Below are 17,763 nucleotides of genomic sequence, written 5' to 3' on the forward strand. Positions count from 1 at the left end.
AGCCCATGAATGTGGATTTTAGGGACATCATATCACAACTACAAAAAGTCAAGGATGACACTGTAAAGTCAGACTTTGTGGTCCTTGGTGGAAGAAGTTATTTCAAGAAAGGTATTCAGCTACTTAAAGGGGACATTTGCTTATTTCCAAGTTCATGTTTGTAATTTGGATTTATGCTAGAACATGATTGCATGCGTTAATGTTCAAAAAACAACATTATCTTTCTCATATTATCCGTCTGAATTTACCCGTATCATCCGTCTGTCTGAAACGCTCTGTTTTAGCACCTGTCTCTTTAAATCCCCCTCCCGAAAAAGTCCGGTCAGCTCTGATTGGCTTGCTAGAAAAATATTGGTGCACTTTTGCACAAGGAGAGTTAATAAAATAAAAATCGTTTTTGCCATTTGTGTTTTTATATCAAACATGTGTGATGACTCGGGGTTCATGAATCACTGCCAGTTACAGTTATTCACTCTTGTTTTGCATTGTTAAAAAAATTAGTGAAGTTTTGTCCTCTCACTGGGGATTGTTCTTTCTTGTCACTGGTAAAAGGAAAGGAGTGAGAGATCTTCACCTCTTCAACTTCTCTGAGTGCACTGAGCGTAACATGACCCTCTCTAGTGTCATGTTTTACAAGTTCACTTTAAAAGAAAGTGAAACTAAGTGAAACCGTGTTTTCTTATGAATGTCTAATGTCTCTTATTTTGTCTTTTGTGTATTAAAAACCATAGACATGATAACATATTGATGAAAAAGACTGTCACGATAACTTCAATAACAATACATATTATTGTTGGAATAACACTTTGAAAATGTGAAATAATCCAATTCATAACCTGATGGATTCAGCATTAAAACAATAAAAAATGCTCTTGTTTGTGGGAGCAGTGAAAATGATAAATAAAAAATGCCGCATCATGTATTCATATAAACTTTTTTTCGTGGAAATGCTTGATTTATTACGTTTTTGGAAAATCAATTACAGTTAAAACTGTTCATGTACTTCAAACTCAATTCACAGGGAATCCCCAGGTTGTTGTCGCCCAAGAGTGTTAATACAGTGCATTCAGAAAGTTGTGTGTTTAAGCTCCACGAAGAGCTGGTTGTTCCAAACTTCTGCCCTGTAAGCAGCATGGAGGCCACCATGTCATGTGAACTTCCAATTTATTTTGCAGCCAGAGCTGCACCTCAACACCATCCTGTCTCTGAGCTCTCATAATGCGATGTCAGCTGTGAGGCCTTTTATAGACAGGTGTGTGTGTGTGCCTCTCCAAGTCATGTCCAATCAATTGCATTAACCACAGGTGGACTCCAATCAAGGAGTAGAAACAGCTCAAAGATGATCAAGAGAAACTAGATTTATGAGGGGAAAACATAACGATTTTAGCACAAGTAAGAAGAACATTATTTCTATAGCACCTTTCTAAACACGTGTTACAAAGTGCTTCACATCAACATCAGCACAGAAAAGAGAAAACACAAATACCAAGCGGGTACAATATAATTGTACAGTCCTAGTTTTAAGTCGCTGTAACCTGAACTAAAGGTAGCTCGTACTGCGGCCTCTTGGAAATGACTCAGACTTGATTGAGTTAAAGTAACCACAGCCCCCGGAAGGTTTCAATTGAGTTACTCGACATCCTGCACCAAGAATAAGAAGAGATTCTGTGTTGTGGTGAAGAGCTACAGACACAGATGAAGAATAACAAAAACATGGCTGCAGCGTGAGGCCGAGTCCTCTGTCAGAGATTTAAAAGCCTCTGAGAGTCAGCAGATGTTGGCCTGTGGTCGTGCTAAAAACAGAGATGTTGGACAGCTGTGGCTACTTTTTGTTTCGACATCATTAGGAGCCATATTTCATGACAATAGTTTGACCGCATGTATCCCACCCACACTGTTACATAACTCTAACCACACCGAATCTTGACCCAGCACCAAACCAGCCCTGATCTTAACCTCACCATCTTCAACCTCATCCCCAAACGTAATCACCTCAAGGCTGAATGACAATTCTGTCCTCACGAACACCAAGATAGTGGAGCACATGAACCCGTCCTTGAATCACTGCGTTGGCTTCCTGTGTGCCAAAGGATCCGATTTACTGTAGAGCACTAAAAGGTCTCGAGTCTAAATGATCTCTGATTTACTGAAGAATCTGGAGCAGGTTGAGACTTTTCAGGATCAAAACCAAGCAATTGTGGCATTTCTTGGATGAATACAGTTTTATCTTCTATCGTCTTTATTTTCCACAATTTCATAAATGTGACAACAGCAAATTAAAAAAGGGTCAAAGGTATCAGCATAATGGACGACACACAGAATACAATCACGGTGATATTACTGTGAAGATGCATCTGTTGCCCTTTACAAAGAGTTTAAAGAATAGTATCGACAGTTGGGGGAGAATACAGCAATATCTGACAATTCAATTCAATACATTCTTTTTTAAGTTCATGTTGTCACAGTCTGTCCCCCCCACACACACACCTGTCCCCACTTCCCTCGGCTGCTCTGCAGTTGCCTCACCTGCATCTCATTCCCTCATCAACCTCTCAGTGCATATAACGGCTCATTAGAGATTTGAGCTCATCCAGAACCTGACCTGGCTCTACTCCCGGCACCTGGACCTGATGCCTTTATGAAAAGCCACATTTAATAGAAAGCAGGTCTGTAACATGGATGCCTGTATGTATGTTTTTTTTCTTCTTCTTTTAATTACATATAATTTATATAACTGGTACCTTTTTGCACTTTAATGTGTTTGCTGGGTTTTCCAGGAAGAGCTGGAAAACATTTGAAGACGTGTGGAATACCTTTCTGAGTCAGCGGACCAGACCTGGATGAAGATGGATGGATGGACCTGAACACTACTTTTACTTATAAACTTTTATATATTTGCATTGTATCTGTTTGGGTTACTTTTCTATGTATACACATTTAGCACATGAATAAATATGGGTGAATAAAGTACTTTTTTTTTTTTTTTTTTATCTTATTGAGTTCAGTCTCACCAAGGTCCTTCAGACATTTATGTTCTGGATGGATGGAGTTTGTTCCGTTGACATGGAGTTGTAGTTCTCTTTTTTTATTTTTCGAGCTCTTAAAGTTGAGATTCAAGCTTCATGTTTGACATTGAAAACAAACTCTTATCTTGGTTCAGAATGAAATATCTCAGATTATGTTTGAAAAGCTTTTTCATGTGTTCATTACCAGCATCTCATTGGCTGACTTTATTAATGTCTAAGTTTTTGTGAAATTCCATGAAACTTTCCTTTTGTCATATTGTAAATAATTTATTTGAGCAGACGGTTACCGGGACATTAAAGCTCTATTTGTGTGTGTCTCTCTCTCGCAATGAAAACAACCATCGACTCGGAGCTTATTTCCTTAAAATGAATAATGAATGACACACTCAGCGGATCAATTTTAAAAATGAGTTGCACTCATCCACCCCCAGCCCCCCGCACACGCTGTCTGTGCCGTGCGCATGCGCATCACTGCTCCAGGATTGTGCTGTTTCGGCCTGTTCCGCGGCCGCTCGGTCATTTTCGCCTCTTTGTTGTACTGCTGGTGGATTTAACTCGGATTCAACCCCAATATCCAGCGGACCGTGCTGCTCCCAACCAGGTTAGTTCGTCTAACTCTGGACCTCCTCATGTTGCTCCTCGTGTTCCGTCTCCGGTGGGGTCTATCGCCGGTTTACGGTCCCGGTTCGTCCACCCCCCCCTCCACCTCCTCATTTTTCGCATGTCTCTTTCCGCTTGGTGCTACGGGGCATGCTATACGTGCTGTTTTGTGTGTGTGTGTGTGTGGTGGTGTATGGCAGCGCCAGGCCCCGCAGTTGCATGCATAACATGGAGTTTTGTTAAGGGGGTAAACGTGCATATTTAAGGGTTTAATTTAAATGCTAACCACCGGGATGCACACACGGTTAGCCGGCCCCGGAGAGGACAGGAGGCTCCGGCTGCTTGTCTCGCTGCCTGTCTCGTCATGTTTTTAAATGCTGTTGTTCCTCTCAGCTCACCCAACACCCAATTCTTCTTCATCATTGAGCCGAAGTGCTCTAGAAAAATTAAAATCCCGGTCCACCATTAGGCTAACCTCCTCCTGCCGTCCAAAGTTCAGTGTGTGTGTGAGTGGAGGATCTACATGAGGTTTAGATTAAATCAAGACAGAAAGTTGGTGCATTTTCTTCTTCTGGGGTGGATGTCGCCCCTCCACACTGCTGCTGCAGCGAGGAGCCCTGTGTGACATTGTGTGTGTGTGTGTGTGGTGGTGGGGGGGGGGGCAGCCAACAAGTCTGTGCCCTTTTGATTAGTTGTGTGCATCTTTAACATGTTCAGGACCAGGCTTCACCTTCTGGGGTTTCCTCAACTTTGACTCCTGTGCAGACACAGGAAGCTGTGCCGGGTGATCAGCAGGTCACAATAAGAGGTGTAGGAGGCTGAACTGGCCTGGATGTGGTCGCCTGTGTGTAGAAAGCTTAGTCTCGGCCACATCTGTACCGATATCTCTCTCGGGTAGTCACGAACGCCTGGAGTCCTGTTTCACTTTGACACCTCACGGATGTTTCAAACTTTCTCTGTGCAACACGTGAGAGCACTGGATGTTTGTGACGTCCCATCTCGTTATCACACGTGTGATGTTTGAGTATGAAAACATGTTTCCAGCTGTTCAACTTTTAAAATTAACGACATGTTTGCATGGTCGGTAAGATGTTGGACTTGGACGGAGGAGGAGGAGATTTTAGGAGTTTTTAACGAGGTGTTTTTACTGCTTTATGGACTAAAAACAGACATGAATAATAATTCAAAGCCGAGTCTTCACAAACACATTTGGAGCTTTGTTAGGAATCATTAAAGTTTAATTTTCTTGGAGATTTGTTCTCATTCTGGTGCAGCGACTGACTTTTCTTTTTCATAGAACTTCTTCAAAATTCATGTTGAAATATTCTTCCAGCGCCTTCTCTTTTTCCACCCACTAGATTTAAGAAAACCAGGTTTGTAGAACACAACAGATTTAAGTTGCAGAGTTCATTTCAATGCGAGGTCGAATCTAAAACCTTTGACTTTTCAACCAAACGTAGGTGAACTTGTAGCGTAGACGTCTAATATACCTGTTGATCTGCAGCTCATCACATCGATGCCCGCGTGCTCTGTAGAAATGCTTTTTCTCGCTGTGAGGGAAACGACCATGTCGGCGTTGAGTTGAAGCTCGGCAGACTTTCTGAGTATTGACGTTAAAGCTACCCGAGGCTACGCCGATCTGGTAGCTGAACCTCCACAACCTGACGAACCGGGTGGGCTGCTTCAAAGCGCTTCACTCACATTTTACCTGCTAATTCATTCAACTTTTGTGATGTTGAAAGAGCCCACGGTGTGCGAGTGTTTCTCTTTCTGCTTTAACACTCTGCTACCAAACGTAGTCTACCAGCCCAGCCGCTCTCTGATGTCTTTATACCGTCACAGAGGAAAGAGATCCAAGCCCGGCCTCCTCTGGATTGGGCTTCTACTCACTCTTTTGATTTCCCATAGAGCGTCAATCAGAAGGATGCCCCTCTCTGCCTCAGCCGTGCTTTTCTAATATAAACCGAAAAGAGCTGAACCTGGAGGCTGAAGGACCTCGCTGCCCTGAGCGGGACCTGGCCCGTGCCCAAGACATACCATATGATATGGCTGTTGCATAACACGGCACATGCCGGTCCAAGCCGTGACTTTCATGTCAGGTTTCTGCTGACTTTGCAGGAAGAACCCCAAATGACCTCTGACCTAATGTTGAGTAACCGCTCATGCGTGTTTCTTCTTTTTTTAAACGCTGTAGCAGGATTTCTACTGCATAATGACAATAAGGACATTTATTTTGACCCCAAACGTGCGTCCTCGCTGCGTTGAAACAATCCTAATGGTCCCACTGGGCAGTCACATAAAGCTGCCTCCCCTCCAGGACTGTGGAGCAGAGTGTGACCTCTTAAGGGCTGCTTGATAATGAAATAAAAGTGATTTTAAACGACAGAACATGCAGCAAATGATGCCAGACAGCTTCCTAAATGAGCTACTGAGTAACTGGAAAACCTATTTACGCCGCACAATCCGACAGAACATGGCAGCGAGTTTAAAAACCTCCACAGGGTTTATCATCCGATGTCAAAATGCTGCTCAGCCGTTTATGATTCTGTAATTTAACCACTCGTGTAAAGCCATCGCCGCTGCACTCATCCTGTCCTCCGGCAGTGTGACGTGTCCGTCATTGACACTACACTTTGTCAGATCAAAAGTTGAGCCAGGTTCAACCTGTGTGCCAACACACAGAGGTCTCATTGAAGTGAATGAGGAGGCGTCACTGCTGCTGCTGTAGGTCTGAACACATCGAGAGATCTGAGGAATCTGAGGAATTCCCACAAAGTAAATCCTTCTGAATTTTTCACATCAACTTCAACTTAGTTTGATGCAAACTTGCAGCGCTGACCTGCAGCAGGCGTTCCTGATAGCACTGACGTTTGAGGGGATAGAGAGTCCGAAGTGACCAATCAGATGGCAAGTTCAGAGCGCTTTATTTAAAGGATGTACAATCCTGAGAGCTAAATACCACGGGGGGAGAAGATGGCTCATTTAAAGGAGAATGAAAAGAAGCTTGGAGAATACACATTAAACCAGTGCAGAATGTAAAGAACACACAATAAACCAGTGCAGAATGTAAAGAACACACATTAAACCAGTGCAGAATGTAAAGAACACACAATAAACCAGTGCAGAATGTGCAGAATGTAAAGAACACACAATAAACCAGTGCAGAATGTAAAGAACACACAATAAACCAGTGCAGAATGTAAAGAATACACAATAAACCAGTGCAGAATGTAAAGAACACACAATAAACCAGTGCAGAATGTAAAGAACACACAATAAACCAGTGCAGAATGTAAAGAATACACAATAAACCAGTGCAGAATGTAAAGAACACACAATAAACCAGTGCAGAATGTAAAGAATACACAATAAACCAGTGCAGAATGTAAAGAACACACAATAAACCAGTGCAGAATGTAAAGAACACACAATAAACCAGTGCAGAATGTAAAGAATACACAATAAACCAGTGCAGAATGTAAAGAATACACAATAAACCAGTGCAGAATGTAAAGAACACACATTAAACCAGTGCAGAATGTAAAGAATACACAATAAACCAGTGCAGAATGTAAAGAACACACATTAAACCAGTGCAGAATGTAAAGAACACACATTAAACCAGTGCAGAATGTAAAGAACACACAATAAACCAGTGCAGAATGTAAAGAACACACATTAAACCAGTGCAGAATGTAAAGAACACACAATAAACCAGTGCAGAATGTAAAGAAAACACATTAAACCAGTGCAGAATGTAAAGAACACACATTAAACCAGTGCAGAATGTAAAGAACACACATTAAACCAGTGCAGAATGTAAAGAACACACATTAAACCAGTGCAGAATGTAAAGAATACACAATAAACCAGTGCAGAATGTAAAGAACACACAATAAACCAGTGCAGAATGTAAAGAATACACAATAAACCAGTGCAGAATGTAAAGAACACACATTAAACCAGTGCAGAATGTAAAGAACACACAATAAACCAGTGCAGAATGTAAAGAACACACATTAAACCAGTGCAGAATGTAAAGAACACACATTAAACCAGTGCAGAATGTAAAGAACACATAATAAATCAGTGCAGAATGTAAAGAACACACAATAAACCAGTGCAGAATGTAAAGAACACACATTAAACCAGTGCAGAATGTAAAGAACACACATTAAACCAGTGCAGAATGTAAAGAACACACATTAAACCAGTGCATAATGTAAAGAACACACAATAAACCAGTGCAGAATGTAAAGAATACACAATAAACCAGTGCAGAATGATATAAATACACATTAAATCGGTGCAGAATGTAAAGAACACACATTAAACCAGTGCAGAATGATATAAATACACATTAAATCGGTGCAGAATGTAAAGAACACACATTAAACCAGTGCAGAATGTAAAGAACACACAATAAACCAGTGCAGAATGTAAAGAATACACAATAAACCAGTGCAGAATGATATAAATACACATTAAATCGGTGCAGAATGTAAAGAACACACATTAAACCAGTGCAGAATGATATAAATACACATTAAATCGGTGCAGAATGGTATAAATACACATTAAATTGGTGCAGAATGGGATAAATACACATTAAATCGGTGCAGAATGGTATAAATACACATTAAATCGGTGCAGAATATTAAGAATACACATTAAATCGGTGCAGAATATTAAGAATACACATTAAATCGGTGCAGAATGTATCCTCGGGTCAGGTGGGGCCACGCTGACTCATCATCCAGATGAGATTCACGGCCGTGCTCCTGTTCCACCGATCGGATCTGTTTTATGTCCACAATCTGGAGTAACTGCTCGTCAACAGGTTTGTGAGGATTTAAACGGTCTGACTGGCTTTGATGTTGACGTTAGAAACACCCGCCAGACACCGACGACACTAAACAGCCACTGTTCCTCTCTCCTCTGACGTCCTGTCTGCTTTAAGGCTTCTTATTTTTCATTCAGGGAGAACAAGCTTCTTAGTAAACGTCAGTCTCTCTCCGTGATCGAGGTACTTTTTAGAGGTAGTTGTGCAGCGGCGGGCTGCTAAACAGGAGCCGGTGCACATTAAGGGTACGGAGGCTGAAAGCTGCTCTGGGAGGGTTTCTCTTTGGGCTTTTTAAGGTGATGTACCAAGGTTATTGGCTTGTTGCGTATAAATGTAGTTTGTGGCTTGTTTGGTTGCTAAAAACATTAAAACGCAGCTGCTCGTTCAGGTTAGTTTTGGAGAGGTTGGTTGATACTTTCTTCCCTAGAATCTAATAGGATGTTGTTGAATGCATTAAATGTGTTTACAACTGTGTTTTTCTGTCATGTTTGAGTTTATTCACCCACAGCATGTTTTCCACCAGCACCGGCTCTGAGAGCCAGGTAGTTTGTGTTTTAACTGACAGAATGTGATATTTCACTCAGTATTGCCTCAACGTCTCTTTATGCCTCCAGGGGTAAAAAACAATCACTTGTTATGACACAAGTTGTTTTAACAAAGCTGCCTTCTTAGTGCAGATACAAATATAAGACTATTGTTCATCAAATCCAGAGTCCTGCTGCCCACTCACTCAGCTGAAATGATTGGTGTTGTGGATGGAGAGGAAACTAAGGCATATATGATTCATAAAAGTGGAATTTGAGGTTTGTTAGGAGCCGTTTTGTCACCACCACTATTGTTTGGAAACAATTTCACAATCTCACCTGGTCTCCTGCAGTGTTCTGGGCGTGGGAGGCTCTCATGAAAGAAGCAGACAATTTCACAGGTCAGCTTTTATTTAGCGGCCTGTCAGCTGTTTGATTAAAAAAAAAAATACCTGGTTAAAGGGTCAGCGAAAGGTCTTTTGTTTCACACCAACGTCTCCTGAAAGTCTGCAACACGGAGACGCACACGTGACAGCAATGTTCAGCATCTCCGTCGGGTTTAACGAGCCCAGAAAGCCGTTTTTAAATGAACGTCGGTGGGCCAAATGAGGAATTAATTACTGGCTCGCCTCGTGCTCGGCTCGTACAGTAAATGAGTAATAACTGTCATCTCTGGGCCCGGAGCCCACAGTTTGTGGTTCAAACTGGAAAAGCGAGACGGTTCACCAACAGAGCCCACGTGACGGCTCGTTGCTCGTTGCTCGTTGCTCGTTGCGTCCTCGGTGTTGCAGCAGGTTTCCTCTCCACCGAAGGACAGAATGTGTTCAATGTGTTAAATCATTTGGCTTCAGGAACTTGTGATTACATTTCACAGACTGAATGAATAACAAGTTAATCAGAAGAACTACCGACCGATAAATCAGTGGTGACAGAGTGTTTTTTGTCTGCGTGTCTCCCTCCTGCCTGACCATTCAAAGTGACCTCCACTGACCCCCCCCCCTCCCCCAATCCTCTCTGGCGGTCACTGAAGTTGTCATCAACTGTCACTGTATATATATATATATATCATCTTCTATATTTCTAAAAATAAAGACGTATGGAGTAAATATAATAGTGTGCATGAAAATGTGTGATACAAAAATCCATTTCTTTTAAAGGCAAGCACTAACGTTTATAAATTATGTATTTTCTTATTTTTGCAGACTACTTGTCATTTTTTGTGTTGAATGAATTGAATTAATCAATACTGCCCACTCCTGGAGGAAAGGGAACCTAAACTGTAAATTAATCCATAAGTCATCAAAGTAATCGCTATGCTGCCAATATCGTCCACTTTAAAGGCAGGCTGATGTGTACGTGTGTATTTTCTGCAAATTTTAACGAATACATTTGTTTTTCTTTACTGAGGATTGGAGGTCAGCAGGCCAAGAGCCTCAGAAGAGGACTACTTTCACCTGAGGACTTCTCTCTTACCGGTGTGTGTTTTGCATCAGTGACGGGTGTAAGCCTTGGAGTTCAGATGCTATACGCCAATATGTGAGTAAAGATCAATACCACTGTATGAGGACCAGTTGTGATCTGCAGTATTTTCATATTTCAGCTACTATCTCCTGTTAAGGAAAGCTGTTCTTTGAACACCTGGTTTATTCTTCTCTGGTGCACAGGAAATGTGTTGTGTGTTTTAAATAGAAGAAGAATTGTTGCATTGCTTTACGGCATAAACTGAGAATGAATTAGTTTGATCAGTTCCAGTTGTGACGAACACATTTATTCCAGTTCTTTGTTCTACGTATAAAGCTGTTCGTCATTCTTGGCTGTATTTTGGATCCACTGGGTTTGATTTGGTGGGAAGTCGAACTAATTGCTTTGCGGCACAAAACGGCAATAAATGTACTTTACAGCTGAAATGATCCATCAATTAGTCCAATAGTCTGTCAACAGCTAATTAAATGTCAGTTATTGTGATCGTCAATTGATTCTAAGACAATTCTGGAAATAAAATGAGCCGCAGTCTGCTTCCTTCTGTAATCATATCTCAATCACAGCTATTTAAATATCTTTGGGTTTTGGACAGTCAGCAACACAAGTCATTCAAAGATGTCATTCTGAAAATGATAATGAGAAAAAAAGATCAATCAATTAAATCATCACATTAATAGGTCGTGAAAGTAATCGTTGTTGTCGCACTATTTGACGTTATTCCGTTCATAGTGCTTGTTCTTCTGCATAGCTGTCACCAGTAAAGGAAATGAAGGGCAGCATCCTCCTTAAAAACAGGAAGTGAAGGCCGTAAGGGAAATGTGTTTAGAAAGACATAAAACACAGCATGTAGAGGCCGTGGCTCAAAGTTGTAATTGGTGATACTGGAGAAACCAGCAACAGTGAGCCAGATTTAAAAAAATCATCCAACCGAAAATCCAGACCTCCCTCAAAGGCCACTCCCCCAAATTATCATTGTTAACGTGAACAAATCGTAATGAATTTAATCGGGGTTGTAGGGTTTTGCTCGCAGCCAATCGCCACAAGCGTTTTCTTTTCCATTTAATGAGCCGATCGCCTTCCACCGCCCTGCTCTGCTGCTGCTCATGTGGCTTTAAGCGAAGCACTGAACTCCCGGTCTCACCGGGGAGACGTAGGCGTCTGTGGTTTGACTGGGTGTAACTGTAAAGCAGAGGGATGCACGCTCAGCACACCTTCCCTGAGTAAATAACAGGGTTTGAATGGTGCATCGCTGGGGCATTGTCGGGGTAAGTGACAGGTGGAGGACTCAACACTCGGCTCACCAAAGAAGGGACATTTCGGACAGAGAGCTTTCTCACAGGCCTCACTTGTTGCTACGGTATAAAGGCTTAATCTATGACAATGCATGATAATATTCAACATTAACCTTTCAAACTATATCTCAACTCTCTTTTATGTGATAAAAGGTTTTATGTAACTACACTGAGTATTGAGTTGGTACGTGCTTGTTGTTATTACTTTAGATGAAACGTTAAGTTGTGTTTCACCATATTTATTGATACTTTCCCAACATTGTCATGCGCTGCTCTGATAAGTTGCTAACGGCAGACCTTCGCTGTGATTGATCCGATGAAAAACCTCCCGACTCGTTTCATATTTCTCCTTTGATTTGCGATGTAGCGCCTCTGCTTGTTTCCCCCCCGAGAGAAGCCTAATGCTGCTTCATAAAAATGCGATACCTCCTTTGATGTTGGCAACGAAGGCACAGACTGCAAAAATGAAAGAACCATGAGGTGCTGCACTGCCTCACTCCTCTCTGGATGCTGCTTCCGTGTCAGGCTCGTCTCCTCGGTGCTACAACGACAAGAGCGTCTTGTTTTTGTCCGATGAAATCAGAAATGTGTGTTTAGAAACAGCTCATGACGAGGTCCTGAAGCTTCATGACACCGGGGGTTTTATCTCAGATGTCCAAAGCGTGTCCTGGACGAGCAAAGTTCCGCAATCTTTACGACGCTTCAGTCAGAGCCACAACTACAAGTTTAATATCTTAATTTTCCTGCATTACAAGCAAAATCAAACTCAAAAATCTAAGCGTTTACATTTATGATTGCATTTTAACAAATGATATGTTAAATATGGTTATATACTATTTACACTGCATTTCCTCTTTTTAATTCTGCAGATTTACAAAACGTCTGGTTGTATTATTCATATTTTCATATTCATATTATTTGATGTGTGAATCAACTATTTACGTACAGCTGTCAAGGGTGGAAATATTTGTTCACCTTTTTTAAATTGTCCATATCTTTACCTGGCACAATATTTCTCCAGACAAGAGGGTGGAGCTGAGCTATCTGCAGAAAATCTATTTATTCTGGACCATACTGAAATATTGCTTTGATTATTGGTGCTTTTACAAATTAAAATCATGAGATTTTTTGATTAATAATCATCAGTAATGTGGATTTAAGTGAGTAAAAGCAGTTAATAGAACAGTCCGGGAACACCAGACTACGATATCTTGCCCGGCTCTACAAGAACATAAAAAGAGACCAGTTGGGTCTGATGAGGTCCCAGCCCCCGCCAAAATAAAGCACCATTTGGTGACTGCGTGTGGTCCCCCAGGATGATTATCCGGGATAGAGAAGAGCTGCTTAGCATCTTGACAACATGTAGCAAAGATTACTCCGCTGCACCCGGAGCCTGGCTTACTGCTGCGAGAGGAAAGGAGTACTTGACATTTGGGTGAGGAGACAACGGGCACATTCAGTCCTCCGACAGCCTTTTATTTAATCCACTCGTCTCAGTCGGCTGTCTGGAGGTCGACGTTGCAGTTGACTCATGTTCATGTTTCTCAAACAGCTTTTTAGTTACACTGAACTGTAACGCAAAATGAGTCGATGGCATCGTACATCATAAGTCCCAAACTTCTATATCCAAGGACGGTTATGTTCAGAAGAGCTTATCAGTGTTTGCAGTTGGAGAAGGCTGTCGCTGTGGTAGGTGTGGTTGATCACAGTCCTGCTGCTGAGCTGTGAACATGTTGAAAACCTAACATTAGGGACTAGGCCCTCACTTGTCGAAAAAGATCCTCAATCTTCCAGATTCATATCTATCTGTCTTTCTATCTTAAAGGTGAAGCTAAAGTGCCATAAGCCTGCATTCTTTCTAGTGTCCACCAGGGGGCGACTCCTCTGGTTGTATAGAAGTCTATGAGAAAATGACTACATGCTACAGACAACATGAATACAGACTACATGAATACATGCTGTATTGAAGAAGACTTGAAACTAGAGATTGAGACCATAAACTCATGTTTACAATGTTTACTGAGGTAATGAATCAAGAGAAGAAGTAGTCATTTTCTCATAGACTTCTATACAACCAGAGGAGTCGCCCCCTGGTGGACACTAGAGAGAATGCAGGTATACGTCATTTCAGCACCAGCTTCACTTTTCAGACGTGGAGGATGCCGCCTGGTTTCAACCTCCTTCGAGCACCATAAGCTGTGTTTACAGAGATAAGCACGCTGACTTTGTTTATTTGACCGTCTAATCTCTCGCTGTATTGAATTTATGGAAAAAGATTTTAAAAGGTCCTGCGTGTAAGTAAACATGGTCTCGTCCTTCTGCATAGTGATTGTTTTGCTTGCTCCACTCTCAGCAGAGGCCATCGGGTCCTGAGATCAATAACAGGATCATCCCGGCCTTCATGGATAGTTACTCAAGCAGAGGTGTTAGAAACAGATGTGTCGACCTCGGTGTGACATGAAACGACAGTTTGAGCTTTTAAAAATGGTCAAAATGAGTCCGTGCACGTTATCCAACCGGGTTTCACAACTCTGCTCCTGACCCGAGGTTAATGGAGTCATTTCTGTTCTCATCAAAGTGGCTCAACTTTCATGAGAAAAGAACCAGTCAGGAGGAACACTGGTTGCAAATTATATTCAAAGGTAACTTAAACTTACCAAAGTAAGTAGGGGTGTGAATCCTTCGGTATCAGTTGCAATCAGGATCTACTGCAGTCTGTTGTGCGCGTAAATAGGCGGTGTAGCAAATTCTGGCATGAAAATAAGTGAAACTTATGGAGTTTATAATGAAGTCAAAAATAAAAATGCTGCCTGCTACATGAATGTAATTGGTACGCTTAGTCGAGCTGCTTTTTCTGATTAATTTGCCAATTTCACAAATACAAATTTCACGCAAAATAACTCGTTTTGTGTGATTTGTTGAAAAGTCACACAGTAATGGTTGACACTACTTTGTCTCGGTGTGTTTATTGCTGTAGCGATATCTAGGTTTTTAAAAGTTGTTTTTTGGAAGTTATGAATTGATTCAGAATCCTAGAAGATAATGAACTGGATTGTTATACGGATTAAGTTTAACACAGTTTTTTTTCCTTTTTTAAATAACACTGGCTTTGAGCTTTGTCAGACATAAAATCCAGTGATAAAGGTTCTTGTGTAACAGCTCAGGAAACAGCTTGAGCCCAAAAGCAGCATGCGTTTCAGACAGGCAGGTTAGACAATTAGAATCTAACTTTACTCGTTCTTCTGGAAAATCACCGGTTAGAGATTTACTTGATTAATTCCTGTTTTGTTTTTAAGTCTAACCTTCTGATTTTTTTACTAACTTTTTTTCAATCGTCCCAAAGTCAGTATAATCCGTTAGAAAATTCGAAATGTTCTCCTTTTTACTCTGTTATTTTCATCCATAGTGCTTATTTGCATAAAACTATACACCTCAAATGATTAGGACACAACATATTTGCTTTGATTAAACAAATTAATAGTTAATAGTTTTAATTATATTTTATAAGCCGCAGAGAGCTAGTGTTAGTGAGTTAAACAGGTCTCTCATATCTGTTTTATATTAAAACATCTTCCTCAAATAACTATTGAGTAAAGTTTCTCGCCAAAAAACAACATTGAACACATCGCAATACATTATGATTAACCCTTTGAACAAACATTTTTACTGAGCAGAGCTAGAAAAATACACTTTGTTTCCGTACATTGTCTGTTGAAATTATGAAAGTCAATTAATGATGGATTCCAACCACTTCCTCTCTTTTTTCCCCACTGATTTTGAATCATATAAATTTACCTCGGGTCGCTCAGTGTTGACTGACTTTACACAAAATGAAAGTTCTAAATCTTGTCCATGTGATCGTCTGGATGTTTACTTGTCTTGTCTCTGGGAGACACAAAGAAGGACTCGAATTTGAGTTGAACAGAAGGCTGAAAAAGTGCCGTTTTTAAATCAAAGAAACAAATATACCCAAAAGAGACGCTGTAAAAAAGAATAGACTGTGTATAAGATGTGGACGTAGTCATTGTGACGTCACCCATTGGTTTGTGGACTGATGCTTTGAAGCCTCGAGTTCGGTGATTTTGCCGTTGCCATCTTGGAACTAAGGCCGTTGCCATGTTGTTCTTTTTGCAGCCAATGAACGGAAGTTACCATATTTTGAATACGGAGGAGGTACGTAGTGATGCCGTATACGTAGCAGCACCGAGGAGTCAATCACAGTAAGCCCCGCCCTAAAGCATTATGGTCTGTCTGACTCTAACTGGACCATCATTTACCAAATAAACATCATGCTGTATTGAAGAAGACTTAAAACTAGAGATTGAGACCATAAACTCATGTTTACAATGTTTACTGAGGTAATAAATCAAGAGAGAAGTGGAGTAATTTTCTCATAGACTTCTATACAACCAGAGGAGTCGCCCCCTGGTGGACATTAGAGAGAATGCAGATTTTATGACTCGGCAGAACTCGAGATTGCCGCCTGTTCCTAACATCAACCTTCTAAAATGTATGTGTGAGATCAGTGTTATAGAACCTGCCACTAACCTGATCCAGGATAAAGAAGACACGTTTATCAAAAAGTTGCCACCTGGGTGTGTATGTAGAGCAGAAAACAGCCAGGAGCTTCAGTTTGTGGGGTCGGCTCCAGGCACCGGCTTCACCGACTTCACTCCTGGCCTCCACGAGCTCAACTCAAAAGCTCAATTATTCAAGTGTTGCTGCTTCTTGGCAGCGCGTTGGGCCTCCTGGCCGGCTGCAGTCTGCTTCTCTTTGGAAGAAAAGAGAATTCTATTGTCTGCACGATTCCCCCCCCCCCGGCACCCGATCCCGGCTGGAGGATTGAGGGCCATCAAACAGAATTAAGAGGAGACAATTACTGCGTGTGTGTGACGGCACGGCGGATGTGTGAATGCTTACAGTTCAGGCAAACTCTTGTGTGTGTGTGTTTTTCTTTTAGTGTGTGTGTGGCCCAGGGGAGTGTGTGTGTGTTTTGAAGTGAAGCCAAAGCTCCCACCACAAGAAGAGGCCTGTCCTCCTCCGTCCACTGATGCCGGCCTTCAGTGTCCGTCGCTCCAGCTGGCAGCCAATCTATACCGAGGCCAAACACTCCAATCCCCACAGGCGGCCAACAGGGGCTCTTTGTGATGCCAGAGAGAGTGTGTGTGTGTGTGTGTGTGTGTGTGTGTGTGTGTGTGTGTGTGTGCTTATCAGCTACTGAGACAGTTGCTCAGCTCATGACTGACTGCAAATGTAGTTAATCTGCAGATGTAGCTGTATCCAGAGGACTTGTTTCTGCTTTGGTTCAGGCTGGACTTGCATTACATTAGCGGCTCGCAGTCGGTGGCACCGCCACCCGGAAGCGGTCGAGCTTCGACAAACTGTCGACTCTGATGTCAGAGCTTAAGTATGTAAACAACACAACAGCGTGAACCTGTTCAGAAATGTTGTGGCTGTATATCTATACCGCTCAGGTGATTCATCAATGTGTATTTAGCAATCTGATGCAAAAAAGAGGCAGACAAATTACTTGATTTCTTTTGCAATTCCTTTTTATTGCGTATGAAATAAAAAACAATATCGTGTTGTGTATTTCGGTTCCAAAAGTGAAGCAATCTGTGGCCGGCAACTTTTCCTTACTGACAGTCGCTGTCAATCAGGTCTTTGCACGCAGCTTCAAATCACACAAAGAAAGTTGACATTCACGACAACCAAAAGCCGGTGATGATGAATCTCTGGCTGAGTGTTTGGAGCTGCCTCTTCATCCTAAGAGCTGATAGAGTGCTCACGGGCTGTCACTCCTGTTTACTAGAGTCCGTTTCCCGTTTCCTCATCTCCTTGTATTTGGTGGCTTAGGTTGTTGCTTTGTGTCCTTGTGACTGAAACGGCTGTCGTTGCTGCACTGAACTAGTTTCCTGTCCATAGTTTCACAGTTCATCTCGTACCCGTTTACATTTATTTAGTCAGCGCTTCTGAAGTGAACGCTGGCAAACTAT

At 41.7% G+C, this 17,763-nt stretch overlaps 1 protein-coding gene across 1 annotated transcript in view; it reads left to right on the forward strand.

Moving 5' to 3' along the window:
* The first annotated feature begins 10,398 nt into the window (after positions 1 to 10,398).
* The window catches only part of pcgf3 (polycomb group ring finger 3), a 31,374-nt gene continuing 24,009 nt past the window's right edge, over positions 10,399 to 17,763 (forward strand). Inside the window, exon 1 of the mRNA XM_079268899.1 lies at positions 10,399 to 10,529. The gene's annotated coding sequence lies outside the window, so the exon portion shown is untranslated. The remainder of the gene's footprint in view (positions 10,530 to 17,763) is intronic.

Source organism: Melanostigma gelatinosum (assembly GCF_949748355.1).
Source record: "Melanostigma gelatinosum genome assembly, chromosome: 5".
In the NCBI taxonomy this organism is placed as follows: domain Eukaryota; kingdom Metazoa; phylum Chordata; class Actinopteri; order Perciformes; family Zoarcidae; genus Melanostigma; species Melanostigma gelatinosum.